Source organism: Triturus cristatus, chromosome 3_1 (assembly GCF_964204655.1).
Source record: "Triturus cristatus chromosome 3_1, aTriCri1.1, whole genome shotgun sequence".
In the NCBI taxonomy this organism is placed as follows: domain Eukaryota; kingdom Metazoa; phylum Chordata; class Amphibia; order Caudata; family Salamandridae; genus Triturus; species Triturus cristatus.
The window spans coordinates 785,444,570-785,466,500 of record NC_140583.1 but is presented as its reverse complement, the minus strand read 5'-3'; the positions used below and the strand labels follow the sequence as shown (position 1 = coordinate 785,466,500).

Below are 21,931 nucleotides of genomic sequence, written 5' to 3'. Positions count from 1 at the left end.
GGCTGAGGTGATCAGATCTCATGGATTTGATGTCATATCCTACGCTGATGACACGCAGATTCTGATCACCTTAGGTCCCGACCCAAATGACACCAAGCAACGTTTTAAAAACTGTCTTGCCAATGTTGATAGTTGGATGAGATCAAACCATCTCCAGCTAAATGGGGGCAAGTCAGAGATCATGCTTTTTGGTAAAGCTATCAACCACTGGTCACATGACAGGTGGCCTTCCAGGCTTGGCCCTTGTCCTGCCCCAAAGAACATGGTCCGTAACCTGGGTTTCTATATGGACGACTGTCTATCCATGCAGAGCCATGTAAACAATGTCGTTGGCACCTGTTTTGGTGTCATGCGCAGCCTTCGAAAGGTTTTTAGATGGCTCCACATGGAGGCGCGTAAACCCCTTACACAAGGATTGAAAATAAATAGAATGGACTATGGCAATGCATTATTGCTGTCAATAAATGAAGATCTCATAAATAAACTTCAGGTTCTACAAAACACTGCTACAAGGTAGGTTCTTGACCGCCCTTATAGATCTCCCTCTGTAGCTTGCCTAAATACTCTCCACTGGCTCCCGGTAAAAAAGCGAGCCCTTTTTAAAATACTATGTCTCACTCATAAGTATATGTATGGAACTGGTCCAAAATACTGGCGAACAAAGCTACAGTGGTATCATCCGTCCAGGACACTACGCGCCAGCGATGCGGCATTGCTGACTCCCCTTAGAATTAATACCGTCAGGCAAGGGGGCCGTTCGTTCTCCTTTTTGGCACCATCGTCCTGGAACAAAATGCCTTTCCATCTTCGTAGCATACCAGAACATAGTAAATTCCGTAAAGAGTTGAAAACCTGGCTTTATGCAAATTAGATCTGGTCCGTTTATCAGAGCTGTCTGCAAGCGCCATGAGACTTATGTGAGTGATATGTGCGCGATACAAATGCCCCTGATTTGATTTGATTTATATGAAATGCATATGACCAAAGATTAACAAACATCTCTGTCCAATATAGTGACCTCATCTTCTGCAAGATAGCATGATCAGCTTCTTCTCCTTCTCCTGGGCTGACCACACCATCTGTATCACTTAGAAACTTAATGCAAGATAACCCTGCTACGTTATGCAGATTTGTAGCGTGCACTATCAGCCGGGAGGATATCATGGTGTGAGCAGGTGTGAGTCTAGTCAAACCTAGTCCTAGTGGGACTACTCAAAAAGCCAGATCTTGCGGAATTCTAAAAGTCAGGAGGGGGCTCTTACATATAGTTGCAGGTTATTCCATGCTTTTGGAACAATGTAGGAGAAGGCTCATTCGCCGATCTTGTTTTACGAGTGCATGCTACCTCTGGATCTGTTTTCCGTATGTGTGGGATGTGCACAAGTAGGTGTACAGACGAGAGGAGGTGTCTGGAAGGTTTGTGAAATCAGATGTTATTGTTGAAGTATGCTGGGCCATTTTTATGTAGTGCCTTGAAAGAGTGGGTGAGGAGTTTGAATTGTGCTTGTTTGCATATGGGGAGCAAGTAGAGCTCCTTCTGGTGTGGTGTGATGTGAGTGCAGGGTGAGAGTAATTCTGGCAGCCACATTCTGAATGGTCTGCAGCCTTCTGCTGAGTTTTTTATTGATCCCAATATAGAGGGTGTTTGCATGGTTCACCTTGCTTGCGACTAGGGTGTGTGATGTTTTCTAGATGTTAATTGGGAGGCATTTGAAAATCTTCTTCACCATCTTCAGGGTATGGAAGCATGAGGTGGTGAAAGGGTTGACTTGGAAAGTCTTGTCGCGTTTGCTGTCGATGACGATCCCAAGGTTCTTGGTGTGGGTGGTGGGGGGTCGGTCCTAGCTCTGTTGGCAAGGAGGCAGACTCCCACAGTGAAGTGCTTATCCGAAAGATCTCAGTTTTGGTCTTGTTGGTGTGCAGCTTCAGACAGTTGGTCTTCCACAAGTGGGTGATTTCAGTCATGCAGGCATTGAACTTGATCCGGATACTGCTTGTGATGTCAGTGAGGAAAGGAATGAGTTGTGTGTCGTGGTGTAGGAGAGGACATTGATGTCATGAGAGCAGTAATGCTGGTCAGAGAGATCATGTATGTGGCGAAGAAGGTCGGGCTCAGAAAGGATTCTTGCAGAACTCTGTAGATGAGGTCATAGGTGTCCATGGTGTATAGTGCCAGGTTGACAGGGTCCTTCTGGACAGAAAGGAGCAGATATATTGCAGTGTGTGCCCTTGGATTCCAATTCTGTGAAGGCATTGAATGTGTATGGGTGGGAGTGCATGTCAAATGCTGATGTGTGGTCCAGAAAGATGAGGGCGACCGTGTCTCCTTCCAGAGACATGCAGATGTCCCCCATGGCAGTGATGAGGGCAACTTCTCTTCAGTGGTTGGGTCTGAACCAGACTGGGTGGTGTTGAGGAGTTGATGGTCATTGAAGTATTTGATGAGGAGTCAATTTACTTTAATATCTTAACTGGTAATGGTAACAGGGAGATCGGTCTGTAATTAGAAAGCATTGAAGGGTGGGCAGAGGGTTTCTTAAGCAATGGGAGGACAGTTCTGTGTTTCCAAGCATCTGGGAAGGTCGCAGAAGAGGTGGAGGCATTTAAAATGGGTGTGAGCATTCACTGAAGGAATGCTGTCTTCTGTAGTAGGCCTGGTTGGGGTAGGGGTCCGATGGGGCCCCGGAATGGATGGACATGATGATGGTGGTTTCTTCTAGGGATATGATGGGTCATGTGGTTAGCATTTATTCTTTGGATAAGATCAGGAGACATGTGTTGAGATCTGTTCAGTCTGGTTGCAGGTTGTAGTTGCTGTATATGGCAGTGATTATGTTGTTGAAGAATTGAGAAAGATTGTTGCAGAGGTCCTGCGAAGGAGTGGTTGAGTTGGAGGCGGCCGCTGGTGAATCTTTCACAATGGCAAAGAGTTTTTTGTTTCTCTTGGTACTGGTATCAATGCGGTTCACCAGAGCGGCACATTTGGTGGTCCGGATTATTTGGTGATAGCGTCTCGGGGCGATTCGTACATGCTTCTGTCTGCATTGTCCTGGCTGATCTCCACTTCTGCTCCTATTTGTTCGAAGTGGACTTTCATCAGTCTCAGTTCCTCTGTATACTAACTGGCCTTGGATCTAGATATTGTTGTATTGCTGTGTTTGAAGGTAGCCACGGAGTCATTGCAGAAGGTGATCCAATTCTTGAAATTCGTTTTGCCTTTAGGGAGGCTGTTGCCCTGTTCGGGTTGGTGGGTGTTGAGAGTGGTATTCCAGTCCTTGTCTTCCAGGTAGAAATTCATGTTGAGCTTGAACTACAAGTGTTCTGTATTGGAGGATGACATGTCTGCAGAGGTGGTGCAGCTGATAGCGTTCTTGTGGATGATGGAGATTCCACCTCCGGGCTTGTGAAGAATGTCTTGGCTAGTGATCTTGTAGCCAGGGTAAGGTGGGGTGGTTGTGGCAATGTCATGTGCTGAAGTGAGATTCAGTCAGGTATCCTTGAGGAAAAGTAGGACTGGGGCACAGTCGTGCAGCAATTCCAAGATCTCTGTGGCATGTTTGGTGAGTGCGCAGGTGTTGAGGAGCAGGCATGTGAGTGCAAAGTGTTGTGTGGGTGGTTGCAGGACTGTGTAGTATGAGGGAGTGGGTGTTGGGTGCATTCCCTGTAAGTGCAATGAGTGTTGGGTGTGGATATCTTAATATGGAAATTGATGCTTTCATCGATAAAAATGAAATCTTATACTTATTAATGGAATCGTTCATTTTAAACTCCACATCAACCTTGACTCGCAAATATGTGGCCAAGCAGGCCCTGAAACATAGGCCCGGGATTACTGATTGATAAGTCACAGGTGGGAGGGTGCATTGCTGGCAGGCAAACAGTTGGGCAGGAAACTATTGATCGATCACACACATAAGCGCAGCGATATTACAATGGTCTGGGGAGATTGTCCCAATAAAGCACACATGGGAGGGGGTATATGCGCTCCTGAAAACACCATAAAGTCAGATGCCACATGATTTAGGAACACATAGCCTATCAGAACCTAGCACAAGTAATGACAATGTGCTCCCCATGCCGGACATCTGGACGCGGTGTCCACTGGCCACACTGTGCCCACACAAGCTTCAGACCCACCTATAGTAACCATTTGACCATTAATTTATTACTTCAGAGGCAGCAACCAGCATTCCTTACCATATATGGTACACCGGAAACTTTTAAGACCTATCATGTTTTGCATATAGAATGGGCATCTAATGATTGTAAATTGAGTCAGTCCTCAGACCTTGTGCCTGTAACTGTTCTCCCTGCCGAACATTTCATTAAATAAACTGTTCATGTTTTGCCAAACGCCTCTTTTCTTCAGTTTTTTTCTAAGGATTTTAACTCAAGCAATATTTTGGCGAGCCACCCTAGGAGGATCGGAACCTTGTACCGGACTGCAGTTGAAGGAAGGAGACCCCACTCAGACAGATTCACGTTTGCACAAGAAAGGTGGGTAGACACCGTAATTGATTGGAAGTTCTGCTGAATCACCGGGGCAGAGGTCCTTCCTGAAGCAGCCACACAGAGGGTAAGAGATTATATACAAACCTAAAACATAGTCGAAAGCATTTGGCACATGGAAAACTAGGGAAAAGCCTAAAAAGATAACTTGAGCACCCTGCCACTGACAGGGACTGGCATATTACCTATTTTATATGCCTTAACTGCATCAGCCATAAGGCGGCCTTGGAGGCATTCCCATGGAAGTCACCTTTTTTTGATAGCGGATGCTAGCTAAGGTGAATATAGCTATTGATAACTCACAGGACACAAATTTTTCTGACATAGCTATCCTGATTGGGCGGAGTTGGCAACTCAGTCTCATCGTTTTTTAGTTCAATATTTTCCCAGTGCTAGAGAGGTTTCTAAAACACCCATAGTATCTGGAAGGAGTGTGGAAGGTGCATCTTGCTTGACCCTGGGTGATACAGGGCGGAATTCAGATAGCGAAAAATTGGACCCAGGTAGCTGGGAGTAACTTGTGTAGCCAAGAGGGGCTGGTGATTCCAGAGTTATTATGGCACGGTTTCCATGATTACCACCTTTGACTAGGAGCGGATAGTGGCAGACTATCCAGTTCCCTTAGGAACGTATTCCACAGTAGCCTTCTCTTGATAAAGGATAATATGTGATGACAACATACAACGTTTTTTGACACAGTATTTTTTTCTGTAAACCATTACTGAACTGTATTATTGTATGTGATGATGTTGCATTCATTGTTTATTGAAAACGGCATAGTGTGAAAAATTGAGATCGTGCAGATGCTATTCTCACATATTGCATATTCGCCCTATGTTACAAAACGATATACGCATTGTATCTTGTTCTGATTTTAAATGCTCATTCAAACTGTTTGATATAAAATTGTCAGTGCTGAGCTCCTAGTACATAATTTGTAAGAATGCACCATGTACGATTGCCCATACGATTAGACAAACAAAACTAGAAAAACATCATTTGAGTTGTAGTTATTTCCAAATTAGCTAACATTGCAATGTAAGTAAGTAAGTAAGTAAGTAATTTTTATTAGCATAGTTACTTAAAACCATTGCTGTACAAAGTTGATTAAGAACAGGTATGATAAAAATACAAAAATGACAATTCTAAATAAAACAGAATATAATTTGCACGCTTCATGTTAGTAAGGTAATTTCTTCTTTCTTTATTCCCCTCATGAGTTCGTATGGTCAGTAATGTCAGTCGACAAGCAGTGTTGAGTCAGTGATACAAGGACCATTATAAGATAATTTTTGGCATCTTTCTTTCCACTGCCTTCATAAATTTTACAAAGCTGCAGTTCATGCGAGGATCGTGGGAGGAAAAGCAAGCCAGAATTGCCTTTCTACGTGTACGAATCCCTTGCTGGTTGAAGTGATGTTTCAACAGGAGTTTTCGTTCGTCACGTAGTTTCTCACAGGAGCAGATCAGGTGCAGCATATCCTCTTGCCCTGATCCACATAGCCGACAGAGTGGCTCGATTTTTTTTTTGATCCAGGTTGGAAGATTTTGAATGCAGGGGAGCAGGCCTAACCTGTACTTTAAAAAGCTCATTTTGGTGGATTTAGGATATCCCTCGCCAAAATAGTGCTGTGGTACCTTCTTTAAATACGAATTTAGGATCATCCATCCATGCGTTCTTTTAGAAAGGGCGGCCTTGTCGTGAGTCCATGAAAGCTGTTTGATCGATTTTTTGACCAGTTTTTTGAAAGTTGTATGATTTGATGGGGTATCCCAAAGCTGCTCTAAACCAGTATTCTTCAGGCTGTCCCGTAGGAACTTGGCTGCCGCCGAGGACGGGTGTTGGACTAACTCCTTCCACAAGTATTCATTTAATGATCCTTGTGTCGATTTCCTCACTTTATCCCAGGCTATCATGTAGGCTCCCTGCCTTGCTAGGATCTGTTGGTCAATGCCAAATTCAAGCCTAATTTGAGCTGGTGAGGTTTGCTTGGGCAAGCTGAAGATGATCCTGTAGGCAGCTGTTATGGTGTTATCAAGGGTCTTGGCGTCTCTTCCTCTAAGCACCTCACTCCCGTAGGTAATTGTTGGGAGAAGTTTAGCGCGGATTACTTGCGTCAAGGGCAGGAGAGACGGGCCAGAAAGTTTGTTGTTTAAAGATTTTAGAGAAATTGCCAAAGAAATCCCTTTCCCTCGAATACTTGTTTTTTGGACTGAAAACTGCCCTCCGTTATCAATCTTCACTCCTAGATATTTGTATGTTGGCGTGTCTCCGATTCTTGTTTTATCCCAATACCATGGTGTTGATTTATTTCTTTTCTTGCTGATGGTCATTGACTTGGTTTTCTCCAGATTTATTGTGAGATCGTTTTTGCTTGAATAGCATTGTGTTGCGTTCAGGAGGTGCTGAAGTCCCACCTTGGTGTGGCTTATAAGGACGATGTCGTCAGCATAAAGTAGGCAAGGTAGTTGTAGTCCTCCTAGTTTGGGGCGTGGGAGTTGCAACCATTTAAAATAGGGACAAGGTCACTTAGGAACAGATTGAAAAGGGTGGGGGCCAGGACGCAGCCTTGTTTCAGGCCCTTGTTGGTCGGTATGCGCCTGGACAGGACGGAGCCATCCCCTACCTTTATCTGTATCCAGGTCTCTGTGTGGAGATTAATCAACAGGTTCAAAAGGGGTCTAGGTATCCCCCAATCATTTAGTTTAGACCATAGAAGGTTCCGGTTTATGTTGTCAAAAGCAGCCTTGTAATCAATGAAGCAGAAGTGTATGGGCATTTTGTTGGATTCTGCCTTATCTATTAGCAAGCCCATGCTCAAGATGTTCGTCGTTGTCCCTACTGCTTTGGCAAAACCAGTCTGGTTTGTTGGGATTAAGGATCTCTCTGTTGCCCAAGCCGTCAGCTCTTCTAGTAGGATGCCTGCAAAATATTTTGCCTCAATGTCAATTAGGGCCACCAGTCGATAGTTTTGGGGGGAAGCCTTATCTCCTGCCTTGTGAATTGGGGAGATAATAGAGCCCTTCCAGGAGCTTGGCAAGATGTTATTGTGACTTATCTCCAAAAAAAGTGGTTCGAGGGCTGTTGCCCAGCCTGCCACATCTTGTTTGTAGAGGATTGGCGGAATACCGTTCGGCCCTGGTGCTCCCTCTCTTCTTCCCTTCTTTATTAAACGCTGAATGGTGTTTTGTAAGTTCGGCAGATTCTCTCTATCATTTTGAGGCTGCCCTTCTGTATAATTTGTGCTGTCCCTCATTAGTGGTTTTTGCGTGACAAGCTCATGGTCCTGGTTGTGACCCGCAGCCTGTTGAAAGTGGTTGCCAAGATAGTTTGCCCATTTGTCCTCTGAGATGTTAGATGAGACCCCATGGTGCATAGGTCTTATGAATGTGTTGATTGATTTCCAGAACCTTGCCCCATCGTTCCGTTTGATATCAGAGTGTAGTCTCGCCCATAGGTTGTCTTCAGCGGATTTGTTTGCTTCCCATTTTGATTTTTTCAGTGTTAATTTTAATTTCCGTAGTTGATCACGCTTTACTAGGTTCGTAGAATACTGCTGAAGTTCTCTCATTGTACGATAGATTGAGGTTTTTATGCCTCTGATTTTTCTTTTATGTTCTCGGGAAAATTTGCACGATCTTCCATTGCTTAATTGTGGTTGTATTTTAGGTCTTGTGGCGTACATTGAGATGGTATCAGTAAAATGTTCCCAGTTTGTGATTTTGCTGTATCCAGTATAACTACCAAAATGCTGTATTGCTCTTTCCCCTAAAGCTCCGTCTATTACTGCTGAATACTTGATTTTTTTGAAATTGACAGTATGGGTTGACTCTTTTGGTTCTTTTGAAAGTTCGAAGTTGGGTTTTGCAATTATAAAGATGGTTTCTTGGGGGCAATGATCGCTGTCTCCGCTGCGACCTATCTTATATGATTTTAAAAATTGAAATAAAGGAAGTGAAATGAAGGTATAGTCTAAAATACTGCTTGCTCTTGTTGAATGAAAAGTTGCAGCTGGGGGATTGTCTCCGGATGTCCTTCCATTTAAGGCCCTGATGTTGAAATGGACCAGATCTTCCAGAATCTTATTACCTAGCTTTGTTTGCTTGGAGATCTGTGAAAACGCTTGTGGAGGGATGTCCCAATTTGCATTTTGAATTTGTAGGTCAACTTCTTGCGTAGCGCCCATGAGGTTGAGATTGAAGTCCCCAGTGAGAATAACATTTGTTGTGGGTCTTTCCCTCATGCAAGACTCCATGAAGCTGCAAAGATTTTTAGCTTCTTTTCTTTTCTTTCTCGGGTGAATGTAGACATTGATTAAAGTAATATCATTTTCGGTGGGGCCTGTTGTAAGTTGTGGCAAGTGAATGTTTACCGCCAGCAATGCTGTGAGGGTTGGACCAACTTCTTTTGCTGTCAAAATGCTTGTGGCTGCTATGTAAGTTACTAGACCGCCTTGAAGGTGCCCATATTTGGCTGTCCTTTTTGCAGCGGTGAAAAAGCGTAAGTAGCCGTGTAGATGCGGGGGGTCAGCAAGCCATGTCTCTTGGAATGCCACGACGTCGAAGTTCCTGATATATGTCATAAACTCTGAGTCTGATATTTTGGCGGCCAAGCCATTGATATTCCATGAACATGTTCTTAATGAGTCGGGTGCGGCATCCCTTAACTTGGGCCCGGTTTGTCATTCGTTGTTATTTAAGGTTCTGGCTATCCATCTTGGGTCAAGCAGTCCCGATGATTGTGGGTGTTCGTCTACTATGCGACGGGCGCTCTCGTTGTATTGATCAACCTTTTCACCTTCTGGCCCTGCCGCGCCTCTCAGGACCGAGTTTCTGAGGCTATTAGTAGTAGTTGATTCTGCCTTTTTTTCCACCGGGGCAAGAATTTCAGGGTATCTAGGCTTTACGTATGGTTCTATTGTGATTCCCCAGTTTTTGAAGGTTTCTGCCTCAGCGTATATTTTTTGTGAGGTTGCCAAGGTTGTCCAAGTTGCTTTTGTTTTTTCTCTTCCTGTGTGCTCATCGACTACAAATTCAATGGATACCAGGTCTGAGCTTTTTACTTCTGCCAGAGAGGTGACATGAGATAGCAGTCGCAGGATGTTGCCCCTATTCAGTATGTCATGTCTTCCTTGCGAGTTGTAGTTCGGATTGAACCAAACAACGCCAGTTGTGTGACCTTGTTCGCTTGTCTGCTCGCTCTCTGTTTTTGGTTGGCTGGATCGCATGTCCTCTACTAGTCTTATTGCAGTTGTTTTCATTTGGCAAGGGTTAGATGCAGTGATTCTTAGCTCTCGACCAGGTATTTGGCTTCGTACCAGAGCCTGAGCGATTCTTTGTTCATTTGACTGTCCACCCTCCTTTTTGAGGGGGCTGAGACGCTTGTCCTCTACTAAGCGTTTTGCGTTTGTATTCGCCTGAATTGCGTTGGGCGCGGTTACTCTTAAGTCACGACTGATTATATACTTGGTCAGTACTGGATGCCCGGCTGAGTGGCGCGTTTCGCCTGGCCTGGAGATGTTACATGCTGAATCCATTGGCCCTATAGTAGATGTTGTTTCTTCTTCTCTCTTCGTGGGCGATGCTCCTTGGGTTTTTTTCAATGGATTACTTGCTGATTGCCTTATATCTATCTCTGCCTTTTCTGATCCCTGATTGCTCCCAGGATGTTCTTGGTTTTTTGTTTGCTGTAAGTTGGGATCGTGCTGTCCGCCACTTTTTTGTGCTTGATTCACACTAGATTCACAGAGAGTTTTGCGAGCTACACCGGATTGGAGATGTGAATTTTGTGTACCTATTTCGAGCTCTTTTTGAATGCGAATCCCGGGTGGTTCCATGGTTTTTGTTTTGGGGTTAATGTGCCTCCCCGTCTTAATAGGGGTTTTTGCCTTAGTGGGAGTCTCAGATGTGCTAAAGGCTTCATCACTTTCCGGTGGGCACAAGGCATGCTCAGATTGAGCTGCGCCTTGTTCCATGGTTGGAACATTCCAAAAGAGGTGCATAAAGCCTTTACGTTGAGAAGCAATTTTTTGTTTCCTGCCTTTACGTTTTTTTGCTCGTCTTTGTTTGGCGTTCGTTATTGGGCTTTCTTTTTCTTCCTCGGGGTTTGCAGAGAGTGGCATTTCTGTTGTTCCGGGTGCACAGATCCCTGTGTTTATTGCTCTTGGATTGCAAATGCCTTGTCTGTTGCTCACCGGCGTTTCATTAATCCTTGAGTTGTTTGTGTCGGCCACAGTGGAGCTGTTACGAGGGTTGCATTGTCTGTACTTGGATGGCTTTCTAAGCTGTGTGCACAGATTGCTCAAAATCGTCGGTAAGGTTGCCAATTTGTTGATAATTGGGCTGCATCCGCACCCTTCTATTGTATTCCCAGATCCTTGATTCGGCTGAGCCAAATTGTTTTGAAGAAGCGTGTTTAGCGTGCCCAATTTCCCGTCAATGGCAACCACAAATACAGCCAGTGTGTCAAGTAGCGTCAGTTGAGTGTCCATTTTATCCGATTGATAATTGAGGGCTTCTACTAAGAGTTGTATAGTATTAAGCAGACTGCACCAGGCATTTTCATGCTTTGGAATTTCTTCATGAGTGTCAGAAGTTGTGGGGCTTTTTTGACCCATCTTTGGTGCCTCCTCGTCCGTCACTGGATGTTCATATGAAATATCGCTTATTGTGATAGGCGTATTCAGCGTTTTGATGATTGACTTGCTTTTGCCTTTGTCTTGCGTATATGCAGCTAGAAGATCTTCCCATTCTTCCTTTCCCAGGAATGAGGATAATTCGGTTGCCTCCAGTGGCGAGGTTGATAACCTATCTGTGCGGGCCATGTTCTTGCCAGGCCTCAACATGCTTTCATGGTCCATTACTTGTTCAATTTCAGTTAGGTTTTGGTTTCTCAGAATTGGATCATTTATTTCCCAGCACTCTTTTTTTGTATTTTCATTTGGGTAGTTGTAGTTGCTGGGATGCTTTATAAGTTCTTTGTTTTTTGCTATACTATTCATAGAACCGTTGGCTTCGTCTCCTGTGCCAACTGTATTGCCAACTGTATTGCCCTCGCAAGAGGTTTCATTGAGATGGGTGCAAGGGACTGTGAAGCTTTTGTAAAGAATATCTGTTGGACAATCTTTTTTGTTGTTGTTCTCTGCCCTATGCACTTGGATCAGATTTGCTTCTAAGAGGATTTTTGTTCCTGACAGAGGCCCTTTGGTTATCCTGCCCCTTGTAGTGCAGCTTTCGTCACGCTGAGGGGTTGATGTCACTTGTAATAGCCCCCGAACCGTATGGCAGGGGCTTCCGTTGCTTCCGTTGCTGTTATTGACTGGTTGCAGGCCAGAGCACTGCACAGGCTGAGTAGGCTGAGATGGTTCGATGGGTTGCTGTAAGCCTAAAGATTCATTGGTGTTTGAGAGAAGTGTGTCCGCCGCATTTTTTAAGAAATGAAACTTTGTGTAGATTTTCGGTTGGAGCAGTGCAATACTGGTTTTTGTTCTGCTGCCTTTTTTTCCCTGTGTCAATTGCTCACTGCACAGGCTATTAGAATTGATGTTTGTTAAGTCAATTAGTGAGCCTTCCTTCTGGCTTAATTGCCTAGATTTAGACAATGGCTTTTCGCTTGTGCCATCCAGCTCATTCTGTGATGCTTTGCCTTTCTTACCTTTCTTCATGCGGTTATTTGCCCCCCCTTTGTTCATGGGGCAACCGCGGATCCGCCCTGATCTCATATCGCTAGGGCTAAGCGTGTTAAAAGCGTGTTAAGAGAAGCCCAATAACAAGCAGTCAGGGGAATGTCCGAGCAGGTTAAATAGGATAAATAGTGCTTAGCAGTTAACTTGACAAACGCCCTTCAGTGGTTTTAGTGGTATCAGACCACTATTTACAACCAGGGCTGCTGACGCCTTAGTTCGCTGCGCCTCTCTGCTCTGCACCTCCTGCTCTAGTTTACCCCCTCTGCTTTTTTTTTTTTTTACATGGTCCTCACCGCACTTCCAATAGCTAAGCGTGAGGGTAGAAAGGTAGAAGCAAGACCCGCTCCTTAGGTGAAGGAGTATCGCTGCGCTCCCCCCTTTGCGCTCACCGTAAAGTACAGATTCACCGCTGTGCGTTCTCCATCTCCAATGATTTAGTGGTTTAGTGGATGCTTGATGCAAGTCCCGTTACTGGCCGTCGCTGGCTCTGCGGGGCTCTACGGAACAATGGCGCTGCAGCAGTGATTGATAGCAGCTGGTGGTAACGGTGTCTGGTGGCGATGCCTGTACCGGTAAAAGCGGTAACGGCGATGGAGATGACGGCACCAGCGCCGCCTCAACTCTGCTCAGCTCCGTTTCTTCGATGTCCGTAACTAGCGGTGGCAGTAGCGGTGGTGGCGTCGGCGCTGGTTCAGCGCCGCGCTCTCTCTCTCTCTCTTGCTCCTCCGGCTCCTCTGGCGTGCGACGTGCGGTGTGCTGCAAAGCGTGAACTGGATCGCCTCAAGAAGAACTTCTCAATGTGACAGGCCGCAACCGTAAGAAGCAATGGCTGAAGTATATGTGTGGACTTCTTCTGCCACTGCGCACTAAGGGGTTGTATTCTGCTGGTTCCGAAGGGTGCTTTCTCTCACGCGCTCGTCTTTCTGAAGAGGGTCTGTGTTTTTGTGTGACGGTTACAGTCTTTTGACTAGAGTCCTGCTGCTGCACTGCAATTGCAATGGATTACCCATTAAAGCATATCAAAACTAGTTTCCCCAAATAGAAAAAGAGAATTAATACATTTTGCCAAGAGTGGCATTTACACATGAAGGCACACACATTTCCCTTGACTAAGGAGGAACATTTGACACTAATAATTGAACACACTAAAACACATATAATGACTAGAAATGCAGGACAGGCAGCGGCGTAGCTAGGGGGGGGCGGTGGGGGTGGTCCGCCCCAGGCGGCACTGTTTTGAGGGCGGCGGCGGCCGCGCGGCACTGGCCCGTTGCGGCGGCCTTTATAATTTATTTGGGGACACTGACAGGTGACGCAGGGAACGCAAGGTCACGGGACACGAAAGACTACGACCCCTACATATACCCATATTTATGAAATACGTTTCAGACAAGAAAAAATCCACCAAGCAATCACCAGTGCCTCTAGGCTCAGTGGAACCTTTTTATTCAGCAGACGTTGTTAGCAAAAAAATCTAGACAACTGTCGGGGAAGCCAGCTTCAAGTCCAGCACTCTCTCCTGAGAAGAGAGTGATATAGAAAGCAAACAACTACAACTAAGGTAAGGAATAATCAATGAATATCCGCAAAAAGGCTTTTTTGCAGAAGTCCAGTGTTTCTCAATTTGTGGTGCTCTTAGAGACAGAGGTCATAAAGAAGGTAATCCACAAATATTTGTCGGCGTCCCCAAACGTTCACTACGCAATGTGTCTGTTTAGATAGCTTCAACAATGACTCATTAAATCTCACCATGGAAATATATTCATAACACGATATATTTTTCTGTGTTCCGAAATGTTTTCAAAATAAACGCTTCTTAATGTATTTAATTGTATTCATCAAATTTGTTTAGTCCGTGTATTCATGATTACAGTAGATGTTCCTACCCTCGATCTGCCGTGCATGCAGAATTAATGTGCCATGCATTTAATTTAGGGATCTGCAAATCGGCAACGTTGTGTTCTTGCAAATTTACCTAACATCTATGTACAATTTTGCAAATTCCATCAAGCTGTGAAGTTTTAAGTTTTATACTGTCACAGATTTGAAGATCCCGGCTTTTGCAACGAGTTATATAGCAGATGGCGAATTTGCAGTGACAAACTTCATACATTTGTCATTGTGCTTATAAAAGCTCCGCCAAAGGGAATCTTTTAGAGAAAAAGTTTGCCTGCATTTTTCACCTTGGCTGAGTTTCAGCAGAGTGTAAAACGTTTCTCGGGGCTATGAAAAATTTCTTGCACGGCACAGAAACAGATTGCATGGGGAAAGGTAAATCAGGGACTTTGCAGCTTGTGTACAAACCCAATCTAATGGGGATTCATCCAATCATGTGTGCTCATCCCAAAAACTTTAAAAATCAAAAATAAATTTTGTTTTAATGGTGCAGAGCATGATGGGGTCACCTTCCTTTGAGCATTAGAAGCCTATGAGGACATGTTAAGGAGGAGGAATATGTGATATACTATAGTGAAAACGTATACATTATTTCGATTTAGTTTTAGAGCTGGGCACCCTGAAAAAAATAAAGATCTGGGTTGAGATATATAGATCTATTCTTATGCCTCTGGTCTTTGATTAAACTTTTGTACTACTTGAAATTGAAGTGTTATATAGGGAGAGAGGGAAGAGACGATATGGGTGGGGTATTGAGGATGCATTGTGTGTCCGACGAAAGACAATGTACTGTGCAATCTTGGACTGTGCACTTTCGGAAAGGACTTGCAATGGACATTAAGGTAGATACCATTAAAGTAGTTTAATGGGCAGGATGTGACCCCTGCTAGGTCTAGGGCACTGCTCTGATTGGGGAGACGCTGACAAAAGACACATTGACAGGTGGGTGATAGAAGGTGTCCTTTAGCACTACATTAATCGGGGATCAGTTTGACAGGACTTTGGCATTACTACACTTTTTGAGGGCAGTAGTGACACAAAAATATGATATATCAATTGATATATCAACGTGGTGTGTGTGCTGCAGGCGGAAATTTCAGCGGCGTAGCTAGGGGGGGGGGGGGGCGGTCCGCCCCAGGCGGCACTGTTTTGAGGGCGGCGGCGGCGGCCGCGCGTCACTGGCCCGTTGCGGCGGCCTTTATAATTTATTTGGGGACACTGACAGTGTACCCAAATAAATTATAAAGGTCGCCGCAACGGGCCAGTGCCGCGCAGCCACCGTTTGAAGTACAAGCACTGCTCACATGCTTGCAAAAAAGCAACAAATTGCCGCCTGCAGCACACGCACCACGTTGCGAGATTGGGCTACGGCTATTTGGGCGCGCGGTGGATCCCCGATGACGTGGATGAATCAGCTAGGGTGCCTGACACCCCTTGATGGGACCCGTTTACGAATATAAAGTGTACTTTAAAGGTAGGAGAGCACAGTGGGTCTGAATGGGCAGTTTTTCAAACCGGAGTGTAGTGCAAGCCCGGTTCTAGGGGGTGGGCCGGGTGGGACTTGGCAATGGCAATGAATCTGCAACCGATGTACAACAATAATAAAAAATGTTCAGATAACTGGTGATTTATGATCTTGCTGGAGAGCAATCATTTGTCTGTTGCTAGTTTTTAAATGCAGATAAACTGTATTTTATGTGGGTAGCTCGGTGGGTTACAGCCTTTGTCACAGAGATCCTTGTGTTCCTTGCCGTTCAGAAGTTACAATCCTAAAATAGGACAGTGACCTCAGAACTGTCATCAAAGAGCTGCAGACAAACTTCACCTTTTTTTTGTGTTGTGATATAGTTAGAACTTCTCCAGTCTTTCATTATTCTAATATTGCTAAAAGAGTTTGTTTGGGCAGTTATACATTTTTATCAGTAAAGCCAACCCCCAACCACTGGAGTACTCTTTAAATCCTGAGTTTGTGCGTCTCCAGACCAAAGCCTTGTAAAATATATTGCCCACCAGTATGGATGACATGTGACTCCTACACGTGTAATCCTCATTGGCCTATGTGACATTCCCCGTAGACTGATTTATTGTCTCTGTGTAATGTGTGCGTTATGTAAAGTACCGTGACACCCTACACTGATATGAGTAGCGCAATACAACGAATGGAATGCATATGAGAGAGGGGCAACAGAGATGAGGGGCCCTGGTTAAAGGTGGCAGTGAGGGAATACGAGGAGCTGGTCATGGGGTGGGGCAACTACAGAGAGATGAGGGGTACTAGTGGAGGGTGGCAGTGAGGGAAGCCAAAGAGGAGGTCATGGGGTGGGGGTGGGGGGGAACTACAGAGAGATGAGCGGCACTAGTGTAGGGTGGCAGTGAGGTAAGCGAGGAGGAGGTCATGGGGTAGGGGGCTATGGAGCGATTAGGGGCACTGGTGGAGGGTGGCAGTGATGGAGTCTGAGGAGGAGGTCATGAGGGGGAGGGGCTGCGGAGTGATGAAGGACACTGTTGGAGGGTGGTAGTAAAGGTATCTATGGAGAAAGAGGTCATTGTTAGGGCCCCAAAAAAGACTTTTGCACCAGCACTAAATCCAACCCTGTCATGGCCTTTCTTTTTTCGTATATTTAATTAACAGTCGGGTGATTAGGAAAACTGTGAAGCATACTTTAAAGTGCATGCTAATTACATTTACTGCTATATTCAATGCTTCAAGTTTGAAGGTGATTTCACTAATGTTTTTTTACCAGGAATAATGAAAATGCAACTGGATGGTGGCTCATATGGGGCTGGGGCCCAAGGTCAGCTGTGAGATAAGATGCACTGAAGAGGGGTGGTAGAAAAGTCAATAATCAAGCCTGTAAGAGAGCACGCTGCAGAGTCTGGGGTCAGGTGGAGGTAGTAATGAAGAGGGATTCTTCCTGAAGGCTCGCACGGAGGAAGCCTGAGTAGTGTCACTTGCCTGATACTCCCACCTTAGAAATCTCCTCTTCCCATCAAAGGGACAATACATGGAGAAAAAAACACTTTTTGAGAGTAATAACATTTAGAAAGAGATTTGGAAAAGAGTGTGTTTTACTGGGCCTTGGTAGACTAAGAAAAGATAAAGGAGGGCTGGAAGCAGGCCTGGCTAGACATATAAGCGACAAATCGGGCCTGTAGTAGCCCACCCGAATGCACCCTTGTCCCACCCAAATAAAAGTTCCTGGAGCCGGGCCTGGTGTAGTGTGTGAGTTTTGGTGATATAATGTGAGGGTAGAAGGAGTAATTTAAAGGTTGGATAGTTTAAATATAGGATGGGTTAATATAAGGCAGAGGTAGTAGGAGTATGAAGTAGTTTGGGTGTTGAAGGGGTAATTATGTTTGTATGCATTTACTGATCTAGCACGTTCTAAATTCAGTACACTTGTGAGCAGATTTACTAAGATTCACACTATGCAACTATGTGCAATAGTCTCCCTTGCACAACCAAAATTAGCATTGCATTGTATTTACTGCGCATTGTGCCACAATGATGGCATCAGCCACACACATTCAAATAACTCTGTTATTTGTGACAAATATGATTTTTAATTTATGCAAAGACAGAGAAACAATACTTTGTATGAGTTTTGTGTTTTGAGTAAACCCTTGAATGCAGTTATTTTGTGCAGACAGCCTCCTAAGGGTAAATTGGGCCCTGTGTGTAATTTTAGCAAATATCACACCTAATATGCTTTGAAATATTTTGGCATTTCCCATTGTCTGTTGTTTGTACTGGGCTACGCTAGTTTGTATGGCTTTAGTTTAGTTGATATGGCTTTGCTTGGAGTTCTAGGCCTGTTGGTGTGGTTCCCACCCCATTACACCCACTTTGCAAGAATTCTAAGGGGTTTTGTGCTACACGACTAGAATTAGATTACTCAACATTATGTTGTTACATATATATTATAATTTATGGAATAATAAAATGTAAGAGGAGAGAGGGTGAATTTCAATATCCGTAAATAAGACCAGTTCTAGAAATCCTTGGTATAGTGAAAGGGAAGGGGCATGGGGTATTGAGGCTGACATTGTGACATCGAAGATTTGCTCAGGTAAAATGGGTCATGCTGAGTGCGCAGGGTAAGTTGATACTGGGAGACTGAGTATAGGAGTAGTAGGTAGGAAGTGGGGACAGTTTGAAAGTTGGAAGTATTTAGAGGTCAGGAGGGATGTGACAAAATATAGGGTAGCTTTGGTGCTGGGGAGGAAGTTGGAAGGGAATAGTTTACAACTGGAGGTAGTTTCAGCATTGGAGGGGTAGTTTGAAGGTGGAGTTCGCATGAAGGTAGGGGTAGTTTGTTTGAAGGGGTGACTTTGTTCTAGAAGGTAGTAAATGGAGATACTCTGACTGTAGGCAGAGTTCTTTGACAATAGGAAGTAGTTTGAGTGGAGAGGTAGTCTAAAAGTATGGGGTAGCGAGAAGATGGGGTAGTTTTGGTGTTGGAGAGGTTGTTTTGGTGCAGTTTGGGTGAAGGAGGTTAGGTTCAAAGGGGGGATCATTTGAGCATAGAAGTGCTAGATTGAAGGTAGAAGGGGACAGTGTGAGGGAAGATTGGGATATCTGATGGTTGGGATAGTTTAAGGGGCAGTATCGGGTAAAAGTGCATTAGCCCTGGCTGTGTATTAGTGCCATTTAAAATTAGTTTTAGCCACACTGCAAAGCATCTGCACTGCTGTACAGCAAGGCTACAAAGCATTGCCAAAGCAATAGCTCTCATAAGCAAGACCTTTTGGCTTTGCCAGTGCTTGTTTTTGATTACAGCGTCAGCTCAGCAAAGTAAGTCTGTGCTGAAGTGGACATTTACAGCTGAGTGAATGTGGCAAGCAACACCTGTGTGTTCTTAGTAACACACACAAAAAGAGCGCGGGGCGATATGAAAGTGCAGAGACCTTGGCATTACTCACGTGCTAACGAGAGATGTTTGTGAGGACAGGCACATACCATGATATCAGGACTCACATTCAGTTACTTTGCTTTCTAAACTTTCAGGAATATTGAAACGAGGCACCTTGGGTGCAATTCATTTTAATATTACATTGGGAAACTAAACTGTTATTAGTATACATTGCCACGGTTCCTTCTGCAGATTCCGTGGGTTGTCCCCTGCTAGTATACCCTTTCCCCCCACAAAAATATGAAAATATTTCTATAGATTTTTACATCTTTTTTGCGGGCATGGGGCTGTCTGTAGTGACAGGTGCAGGGTCAAGGCTGTCTCTACGATGGGCCACGGGTCAGATCCCCTTCTGGCCTGGTAAAAACGGAATTTTTCACATTCTACTGCATTCTCTGGCCTGACACTCCAGCTTATTGAAATGCTTTCGGAGCACTGACAGTCTTTAAAAACTCACATTACTATACTGTAGTGACCGTAGGCGACACTGAGTTGGTGTTGAATGCTCTCTGTTTGGCGGGAGGGAGGAGTAGAATGGTTACACTGCTCTCTCCTGGGATGGGTGGGGTCAGGGTATGTAGTTCTTCCGCGGCTGGGGCAGTGGATGGCTCCACTGCTCTCTCCTGGGAGGGGCACGTGGGATGGCGTCTACTGAGCTCTCATGAGGGGCTTGGGTGGAGTGAGAAGGCTTCCACTGCAGGGCTAGTACTGCCAAAACTGCAGAACTCAAGTTAGTCTAGTGATCAGGTGCATTGGACTCACCTGTAGTATCCTGAAGGTCCTGCCAGGGGAATCGTGGTTAAACCCAGTTTGGTGGACCGGTCTGCAGATATTGCTGAGGTCACGGACGGGGTAGATAGGGGACAGGGGACAAGGGTCCTGCACAAGCTGTGATGTTATGAGTGAGATGTCACAAGCAGAGTAGGTAGAACTGATGTAAGTTTTGGGTTTCCTTCTGCTTTTCCTCAGCGGCGTAGCTAGGTGTGGGCCGTCCGCCCCAGGCAGCAATATTTTGGGGACAGGGGCTGTCTAGCCCTGGACCGTGTCATGTATATGCATGTAACTTTCATGATCGAGGTAACTATTAGCGGCGATACTACGTGTGTCTCGGACCTCTTTCAGGTGCTCGCTGTCCTTTTTCTCCAGCACCCCCCAGGGGGGCGGCAATCTGAAGGATAGCCCAGGGCGCCAGAAGCTCTAGCTACGCCTCTGAGGACAGGAGAGAGAAAAAAAGAATCAGTGTTAGAATTATCGGCCATCTTTGAAGAGGTTCAAACCGATAACCCCACAATGCAGATAGCGAGCAAGGTGTCAACACCTCCCCGAGCATATGCAGGGATGGATGTAATCACACCAGCTCCCTCTGCATTAGGCTATTCAAAGCCAGCAAAACGAGGAGCCCCCCCCACCGAAAGAATGTCATTTAGGTCTAAGCCAAAGAAATACAAAAGCAAGCAAGCCTAGACATCTCCTGCACAGCCCAAGTCCCTAGGGAAGGTACCCAAAAGCTCAACTCTCTGTCCACCATGCTCAATATGTGACAACTCCAAGTGGAGTAAAGTACATATTCCCACTGGTTCAGGCGAGCGTAAGCGAGTGTCAGGAAAGTTTGTGGCGGTTCTCGATAGCGACTCAGCAAGCTCGGGGGATGAAGGGAGCTCCAGTCCCGTGGGAACCAATGACGAGGGTGGCACTACAGGGGGTGCTCAGGTAGCCGAGGTGGAAATGAGAGCGAGTTTGAAAGCGAAGCCAGGCTAACAAACCAAAGAGACAGGCCTGATGGCACCAGGAACAGAGGCATGTACTGATGCTCGAGAAAGCATGCAGAAACAGGAGTTAGAGCGAGTGTACAGGACAGACCACTCTTTTCATGAGGAAAGCGGGGCCAGTTCAGGGGACAGCTCTGGGAAGAGTTGGATGCAGATTTAAGGCTACTAGTAGGCTTCAGAGCCACATCGTCCAATCGACATAGGGGAGGGGCTGACCAGGAAATAAAGGATTAAGGCAGCCTGGTGGTTACCCACCAGTAACACAAGAAAAACAAAACAGCACCTGTGCGTGCATGTGAGGGAAGCAGCAACAAGGATACGCATTGCTCCTCATGGGTGCACGACAAAGGTAAACTAACCCCGAGGGCGATAATAGCTAAAAAGGATGACAAGACTGTTGCGTACCATTTTGCGAACTATTTGCAGATTGGACTGAGGAGAGGGACCAATATGACAGTTCTTGGGCGAGGGAAGGATCGTTTAAGCCAGATGGCTGTAGCGGAGGATTGCATCAAGCATGAAGGGGGAAACCCTAGTTGGGACTTCCTCTACATGCAGCAATGCCTCGCAAGATGGGAACGCTATGTTGAGGAGAAACACAGTCACCTAGAATGAGAGTGTGCCCGCTACTGCAGAAAGGCGTGGCGGGTATTTCTATATGTGCCATGGGCCCAGATGGACAAAGAGGGGTTGAGAACAAAGTTACCATTATTGCTGGATGGGGCAGGGAAATGGAGTACATGCTTTGAGAAAAACACTGTAGGTATCAGCCTAGCGATTAAGTGTCTGCTAAGCAGTTTAATTGGGGAGCAGACTAACACGGTGTTCACCCAATTTCGCATTCCAGCAATCACGCTAACAAATACCCAGCATGACGGGCCACATTTAATACACATAGGCACTGGATCTGGACTGCCCTGCGAGAAATTTTCCCTGACCGCCCAGATGTAGGAGGGTTAATGGTAGAGACCATGAAGCCAGAGGAAAGCATAAATGATTTCGTAAATAGAATGAAGAAAAGATGGGGGCAAGAAACTGAACAGCCATGGGCCAATATGGGCCCACAAGTCATATCTTTCTATGACATTTTGAAGAAAGGGTTACTGTAGGAGAGTAGGGTCTGCAATCCTATGATCACCCAGATTTTTTGCTTTTGCTT

At 45.3% G+C, this 21,931-nt stretch overlaps 1 protein-coding gene across 6 annotated transcripts in view; it reads left to right on the top strand.

The window, feature by feature from the left end:
- Positions 1-21,931, top strand: part of TMEM218 (transmembrane protein 218) — a 245,422-nt gene that overhangs the window by 35,386 nt on the left and 188,105 nt on the right. For 2 of the 6 annotated variants that reach the window (XM_085645030.1, XM_085645029.1), the window contains exon 2: positions 4,370-4,497. The exons of 2 other annotated variants lie outside the window; for them this stretch is intronic. The gene's annotated coding sequence lies outside the window, so the exon portion shown is untranslated. Of the gene's footprint in view, positions 1-4,369; positions 4,577-21,931 lie in introns of those variants that run through there. 2 more of the 6 variants (XM_085645028.1, XM_085645033.1) reach the window with 2 other exon arrangements.